The sequence below is a fragment of the Ipomoea triloba genome, chromosome 14, assembly GCF_003576645.1.
Source record: "Ipomoea triloba cultivar NCNSP0323 chromosome 14, ASM357664v1".
NCBI classification, from domain to species: Eukaryota; Viridiplantae; Streptophyta; class Magnoliopsida; order Solanales; family Convolvulaceae; genus Ipomoea; species Ipomoea triloba.
Window position 1 is genome coordinate 21,984,637 of NC_044929.1, and position 8,978 is coordinate 21,993,614.

Below are 8,978 nucleotides of genomic sequence, written 5' to 3' on the forward strand. Positions count from 1 at the left end.
CCCCCCCCCCCCCCAAACCCCACACACACACCTTGTTCACCTTATCCTACTTGTATTCAAATAATTCACAAATCTCACTGTGTATGTACTTAGCTCAATGCATTGAACCCTAATCAATAACTTATAAACAATGACATTTTTCTATCGAATGTCTGCCTGAGTGAGTGGAGTATAGTTTTCATATTATATAGTTTGCGGTCTGTTACATATTAGTAGAGCACAACATTCAATATTGTGGTGCACTTACACTTTTAAAACCAAGCTAGCAACTAGCAAGCATATGGAAATGCATGTTGTCATGCATTATACAACTTCAATTCCATCAACCCTCCATTCACACACATTAGATTGCTATCTACTTATACCACACTTTGGATAAGGACAAATAAGTTAGGTTGGAAGTTAAATCAAGATAGTTATATAGTTACGATATAGTTATGATATGATCATTATATCATATTTCAAATGCATTACTTCTTATATACTCAATTCAACCATACTAAACCAGCAATTTCCTTATCTTAATAAACATTTCAATAATCTGTGAGACAATATATACTTATTCCTTACCAAAAAAGTGACGTTAGGTAGTACAACCATGCACGGGTATTGTGCAATACAAAATTGTGTAGTACTTATGCTACCATCGGAGGGTGCGTTTGAGGAATAGTAAGCTACCCGTCAAGCTAAAGTGACATGCAGTATAATTCTACGTGCATGTCAATCATGCAAAATTATATTTCGTATTATCTCTTATACACTTTATGTTTTAACAATTTCTCCAATATTTTATATACATATATGCATGAATCCATGAACTAAATTCTCTTTACTGTATAACATTTAATATTTATATTTAAAAAAAATAATTTTATCAATTATAAAATATATACTCACAAAATTAATTTCTACCAATGGGAATTGAATAAAAGAAGAGGGAAGCATGTGATCAAACCTTGGTTACATGCATGGAGTCTTCTCTCCTTTTCATGGAAAAAGATTTATGAGGTAGATACCTAGGGTTTATATATAGTTTAGCCTTTCTAATTGATATATGATTTGTATGTCACCTAGCTAGGTCAAATCTGATTTGAATTCAATCACAATTCATTCAGAGAGAATTAACAAAACAAAAAAAAATTGAATTATATTAAATTTTCAAATATTCATGTTAAACTTTTAAATTAAAAGTAATTAAGCTCAAATGACATGTAGTGGCTCTCTCATATGGGAGGTCATGAGATCTCAAGCCTTAGTGAAGGCGATAACTCTTTGTGCTTTAACCGATTGAGAAAGTATGTATGAACAGACACTACAATGTAATAGGGTTAGTTGTATTCAAAAAAAAATTAACTATAATTTTCCTAACACGTAAAGTCTTCTAAATATTCATTATTATTGTTAAATGAAGGTCTAGAGGATTAAGTCTAGCTAGCATTATGTTATTAAAATGTGAAATAAACTATTACATAAGTATTATGAAATAAATTTCATGTCATCAAAATATGTACTGTCGTTTTTTAAAATTAATTATCGATAACATGTAAAAAAATACGAAGTGAAATAGAAACATATCAGTCAAATCCCATTCATGATTTGGTAGGGATGTGAGGTATTATTTTGTTTGTCCATAGTTTCCAACCAGCCTTTGCCAGCTAACTAGCAAGCTCGGAACCTCATTTTGGCAACCCTACTTGCTACTTTTAGAAATATATAAAAATAAATAAATAAATAAATAAATATATATATATATATATATATATATATATATATATATATATTTCTTTTTATTTTCTAAAAAAATATTCAACTTTATTTCTTAGCTTTTTCTTCTTGTTTCTTGTAAAGTAGCAAGGGTGGGCTGTAGTTATCAATGCTCCTCCAGTGGTATTTTTCTTGTAATTAGCCACAAATGGTACTAACTAATTCAGGAAAATTAAAAGTTTTGATGGAATCTATAAGGAATTCCATCACGCGTAAAGCAAAGTTCAAGAAAGATTAATTAATTAATTACTATAAAATAATAATCCATCGAAGCTTAGCTGCATGCCAACTTATTCATCACTCCGCAGAAAGTTCATATTTCAATGTGTACTTGTTATTGAGATTGTTAAGAATTTTTTATTATTATTTTTTTTTTAAAAGAAACTTTAAATTTTGAGAAATGTAATTATAATAATATTTATTAAATAAGTAGTGATTTGGTTATTGCATAACATGCATTCCCCCGGCCACGATTAGCCAAGTGTTATTTGGGAATTATAGAAAACTCATAGGAGATCAATGTACTGGAAAAGTGAATCTATAGTATTCTGTAAAAGTGAAATCAATATATTCAAGTGCATCCACATACATGTTTCTGTGAGTTGGGTGAGACTTTTCGGAAATGTGCACAGGGTAGATTGTGTACATTCGTATAGTAGCTTCTGTGCATTTACGAAGGGTCTCACGAAATTTACGGGAAGTGTGCATTTACGAAGGGTCTCACGAAATTTACGGGAAGAGGGCCCTTCCAACAGGACGCACCTTTAAACTCGTATCATACTCAGACTAATCCCCACTCGCACCGGATTGGTTTTTCCATTCAAGGGGGGGAGCGAACTCCCGACCTCCTCTTAAAGGGCAAGAGTGCCGAGCCACTCACGCCAACCAAGCTGGTTGGTGTTCTGTACATATGTGTACGTGCAGTTCAACTATTAATTTAGACTTTTAATTGAGATAAAACATATCATTCAATTTGATATCAAATCTATTTGTCAATATAATGTATATTTTTGGTGTAAAAAGAACTATTAATGATCATTCACCAATAATTGTGTAATTTATTTTTATTTTATTTTATTTTTTAATTTGAAAGGAAAGCTAGTTTGTTTTTTTTTTTTTTTTGAAAACGGAAAGCTAGTTTGTTATATATACTGTGTATGTTATTTGCCCATATTTGCATAAATATCATGACAAGATCCTCAACAATCATCGTCATGATATTGGATAACTTAAATTTATTTTTATTATGCTCATTAATAATTAAAATGTAATTATAAAATACTAATTTATAACCTTTAATTAAAATGTGGGCACTTCAATTAAAGCTTTTATTATTATTATTATTATTATTATTATTATTATTATTATTATTATTATTCCCCGAATTATCGTGTTTGTTTGTTAGATCAAATGTTTCCTTGGTTAAGAACTCAAGGTACAGTAAGACATATCGAGACTAATCATTTTCATCTTGTTCGTATCGAGTAGGGTGGACACAATGAAGATCCTGTTTGTGTCGAGTAGGGTGGCAAAACATTACCTCATGAATTTAAAGGTAACTGCTTCACGGCCAAGGCTTGAATCAAAGACCTCTCGGCAGATCGAGATTCACATCATCTCATCCACATCTCATAGATATTATATTGTTTGCCAAATCATCAAAATATATATAACCTGACCATTTTGAAAAGGCCAGGCAAAAAATAAATAAAAATTTTAGAAAGGTAAAATGAAAATATTTATTATTAATTAGAAAATATTAAGGTTGTTTTAATTTATGTTTAATTGCTCAGGTGATTATTTCTTAAAACCCTGTGGAAAGGCACTTTCCAGGAAATAGCATAGGAATTTTTACGTAGAATGTTAGTGCATGATACTATGATTTGCTTGGAATGTTGGGCGCGGATTACAAGTCAGCAATTAAGGATTAATTAATAATCTATTAACAGATGTATTATCTTGTTGCCACGTCATAATTAATTAGATTTTAACAACTTTAGGTAGTTAATAATCTATTTTCTTTTTGTTTAGGTAACCCTAGCTAGGCTTAAAGCTACTTTTTTTTTTTTTTTTTGGTGATTTTTTTTTCAAATTTATTGAGTGGGTATTAATATATCATACTCGATTATATTAATTAAATAGACTTTAAAAGTAGTAATTCATAAAGATGGTGAGTATTAAATAATTTCTTTAAAAAGAAATACTTACTAATAATGTGAGAGTGGGGACAACTAATTTCCATTATGTTATTATTATTACAAACTCTTTTAAGCAATTCTCAAGTTGGATTTATATTCTAAACTTAGAGTGTGTTTGGAAACCTGGAAAATAAAAAATATTTTTTGGGTTTCCAGTGTTTAGATGTGCTTGGAAAATGAAGCCAACGAAAAACATATTCAATTGACTGTGGAAAACATGGTCATTTTAGCGAAAAATGACTTCCGCCAGTCATTTTAGTAGAAGTCATTTTCTACATACCACACTCACAACAAGGATTTCGGCAGAAACCAAAGGTGCTTTTTTTTTTTTAATTTTAATAAATAAAAATACATTTAATATTATTATAAATATTTTTATATTCTAAATAAAATAATTAAAAATTTTAATTATACATTTCTATTCATTTTTCAAAAAATGAACCAAACACACTAAGACAATTTTCTATTTTCTGGTAAACATTTTCTAGAAGTCATTTTTATGCTTTCCAAACGAACCCTTATTATTCAAACCCAACGTAGCATTTCAACATTTTCTATAAAAGAGATTGAATGGAAGGATGTATAGTATGTTCTTCTGTCTCTACAAAAAGTTTAAGCTTAATTATATGGGACATAATATATTTTTATCTGGTGACGCAGAGATTTGGACAGAATACTATGTTGTATCATAATTAAAAGTCTAACATAATAGTTTGATTGCATATTTATTATTTTTATATATTATACTCAACAAAGAGTATCAATACCATCAACGCCTTTCAAAATGTACGATGAATATAAATTTATTTTAAGTGTCAATTGTGTATTATAAACGTATTCTATAACTCGAATCCAACTTAGCAATTCATCTCATTTTACATAAAAAAGTATTAATATCGTCAACTTGTCACTACGTACTGATACCAATCCAAACGCACGATAAATATAATTATAAAAAATTTCTAAGGTATTGATCCATCCATCATTCATAAACTTCAATACTTTTTAAACCATGTTAATCCCATAATCATTATTGACATGCAATATTATTGTTCATCCTAGTCAACTAAAAGGAATATAAATTATTAAATCCCAATAAAAGGATAATTAAATTGGAGTTAGGTTGTCTTCATGATTAGATGAGGGGGCCGGGGCCTCTCATATATATGATCATAAAATCCTCTTTCTCTCTGTATACATGGCTGGTACTATGTTCTAATCATATTATTAAACCAAACTGACAACAATATATACTACTGTACGCCTCATAATTTTGCATTTAATTATTGCAAAGAGAAAAATGAAAAAGAAAAAAAACAAAAAGAAAGAGAAATTCAAGTTGATATAAATATTATTGAGTTGCATATTTTGTGAACAATTATATATACATGCACCGAACGCAAGTGGAACCAAATGAAAATTATGAAAATAATTTATTACTTTGTTTTTTTTTTTTAAAATATTCCCTGCAATTGTAGCCAGCTTCTGGAAAGACTAATCTCGTGATTAGTGTGACTAATGTTTAATTAATGTTTTCAATAATCATATTTTCGGTGTATTATTAATTAAAAGTAAATTTTTTGCCCCAAAACATGTGACCAAGTATATTCTTATAATGGAAGGTAATGAGTTCGATTTTTCTTTCCTCGGAAGGTTGAATCCCCAATTCCTAGGTCCCCTCACATCCCGGCCTGACAAAACATTTGGAAGAATGTAAATTACGATAACTTAGTGGCTTAACGGATATGGTCAACTGCTGGTGTGCACAAGGGATCTACCCACTTAGGACATAATTCACACACTGTCACTTCATTCTAAATTTCGAACCTTGGTCTCTTGTCAACACCGTCCGTCGATAGGGTCTTTTGATTTACATAGCTAAGAAAAGCACGAGTGTTTTTTTTTAATCATTTTCTAGAGATTGGGGGATATGACACGCAATATGCGGCAACAAGCAATCATACACTAATATTAGAAAATTCGCTAGAAGCTAAGCAATTCACAACACAAATGGAGCACTAACAACTAAACAAATATTACTAACACATATAAACAAGAACTAAACATGAAATGAGGAAATTAGGACGTAAGCAAGGGAGCAATCTTCTAGATGCTTCAATAACCTATGGGATTATATTATGGTGAACAAATAACCAAGGAATCATGCAGGTATCCTAGTCTCCAAGCCACTCTTGTGATCAATAAACAAGGATTATTAGAACTAGGAAATGCCCTACTCTTGTGGTGCATCAACTCCAAGTTCAACAAGTACACAAAGCATCAAGAACTTTCAATTTCTCCTATTTTCAAAGAGAGAAATTGGGTTTATGCAATCGACCCAACTATCGTTGTAGCCAAGATTTCTCCAAAAGCATATTAATGATTGTGTACATCAAACATCATTAAGATACTAGTTTTTCGCGCGCATTGCGCGAATGAGATAATGCCCAATGTTTATTTTTAAATAAGTATTTCAAAGTATATCAATGCGAGATTATTAGGAGATGTTCATGCATATGCAATTGAATGTTGAATTTGTTTATTTAAATCAGTAATTCAAAGTTTATGAATGCAAGATAATACATGAGAGATTGATTATAATTGTCACTAAAATAAATAATGTTTGCAATTTTGTAAAAACGCTAATCTAAATACATAGTCTAAAAATGATAGTATAAATAAATACTACTTTTTCATTTGAATTTCTCCAAGTCATTTTAAATTAATTTTCTTTCAGGTATCATCGTCATTGTCTTTATCTTTAGTACTTTTTTTTTAAATTTATTTATTGGTATTTGGTAATGTGTCATGTGCAATTGAATAATATACTCTAACATATTCGTAGTATATATTCAACAATTATGCCAACTTTGATTGGGATGAAGTTCGAACCTAAGACATTTCTTATAGAAATTAATGAGTAAGTTAAAAGTTAACCGAATATTAACAGAGAAGAGAAAATTTAACGGATAATCATATAATTAAGGATAAACTAAGAAATCTCAAGGAAAAATATAAATCTAAACAATCTGAACCATCCATTTGATTTAATAATTTGACCGCCATTTTTTCTACCCATTATATTATGCAAACTTTGATTGGGATGAGGTTTGAACCTAAGACATTTCTTATAGAAATTAATGAGTAAGTTAAAAGTTAACGAAATATTAACGGAGAAGAAAAAATTTAACGGAAAATTTAATGGATAATCATATAATTAAGGATAAATTAATTAGGAAATCTCAAGGACAAATATAAATCTAAACAATCTGAATCATCCATTTGATTTAATAATTTGACGTGATTTTTTCTACCCGTTATAGACCTAAAATTTTTTTGGCTCTTATTAATATATATATAGTAGATATAGTCGATGTTCATAACACTTTCATAAACACATGAACCCTAAGTTAGAATTTACCCATGTTCAGCATTTAATCAATCAAATTTTTTTCACCATAAAAGTCAACAAGTAATCGGTAATAATAATGAAGAATTTTTGGATCCCTAAAATAATGGTTGGAAAGTCCATTTATAACTGGTTTTATTTTGTCACTAAATACGTACTTCTGTAAAATTTTCAAATTAACTAATCAATAATTACTCGTGAGAAATAAAAGAAAATTAACAATAGTGACACATATAAAATTAGAAAAGAAAAACTCCACGAGATTAATAGTACTAAGTACAATTGTGTATACAATTTTTTGTTATACCAAGCACTATTAACATTGATATCAATACTTTATTAAAATCGGTGTCGATCATAGAAAAATTCTAAAAAAGAAAATTATATTATAAAATTGAGGAGAAATTAAAGAAGGAAGGATCACATGGAAATAGGAGAGGGTTTGAATAATAAGCCAAACATAAAAATAAATAGAGAAAAATCTAAGCAAATCTAAAAAGAAACATTAAAACCTTGGAAGATATTAAAAGATTTCTAATTTCCCAACCCTAATTTATTGATGGTATCTAGTATATGACGATGTGACTAACAAGATCTATCTTTGAATCATGTATAATATTCCATCAATTATTAATATTACTTTTTCCGAATATTGCTTGCATGTGTTTGGATTTATGTGAATGTGAACTGGTGACCACGGAAAAAACTATTAATTCATCTAATTGCCCACTATCCTAATTTTTATGACAATTAAATCCATAAAGTTTTAATTATGTGATTCAGATTCCCTAATTGATAACTCCAACATATCTCTTTGCATATGGAACATCATTATCAGGTCAAATGTAGGTTTTGTATGTGCTTTGTTTTATCATTATCAAGTTACAAAATATAATATATATATATATTAGCCTAATAAACCTTAACCTACGAACTTCTGAACGATTGCACCGCAAATACTACATGATTGCATACGGCTCGTAGACATGCCTAGAGGACCTTGTGGTGCAATCTTTCAGAACTTCGTAGGTTCGCACGCTAAGGTCAGTTATGGACCTCTGTGTGTGTGTGTCTTAGGTCAAGAGTCAATTCTATGTTGCTTTGGTAATATTAGAAATTGAATAAATATAAATCTACAATAATCAACAACTATTAAGGGTTAATTGGACTTTTAAAACGAAAATGCAATAAGCTACTCAAAGTAGCTTTTCATTTTTTACTTTTTTTGCGCCAATAAGCTAAGCTAAAAAACTGTTTATCAAACACTTATATTAGTCGTTTGATCAGTCAAATAAGTAAAATTGGTCAAAAAGCTGGACTTTGGCTAATGAGTCATTTTCCAAACTCCCTATCATGAATTCATGTTAGGCCCATAAAGTTGTAAATCTAGCCAATCTAGGTTTGAGACTACAAAATCTTACACTTCAGCGCACAAGGAGCCGTCCAATCTAATATCAAACATTCAATGTCCATGGTAGGAACAAGCCAACATCTTGTTGTTGGAAGTAAGTCTTAAGTGAAACTTCTAACCTAATTCAATGGTTATAGGTTTGAAGTTATTGTGTATATCTCATATGTTATTGGAAAATGATAGGTAATGGAATATA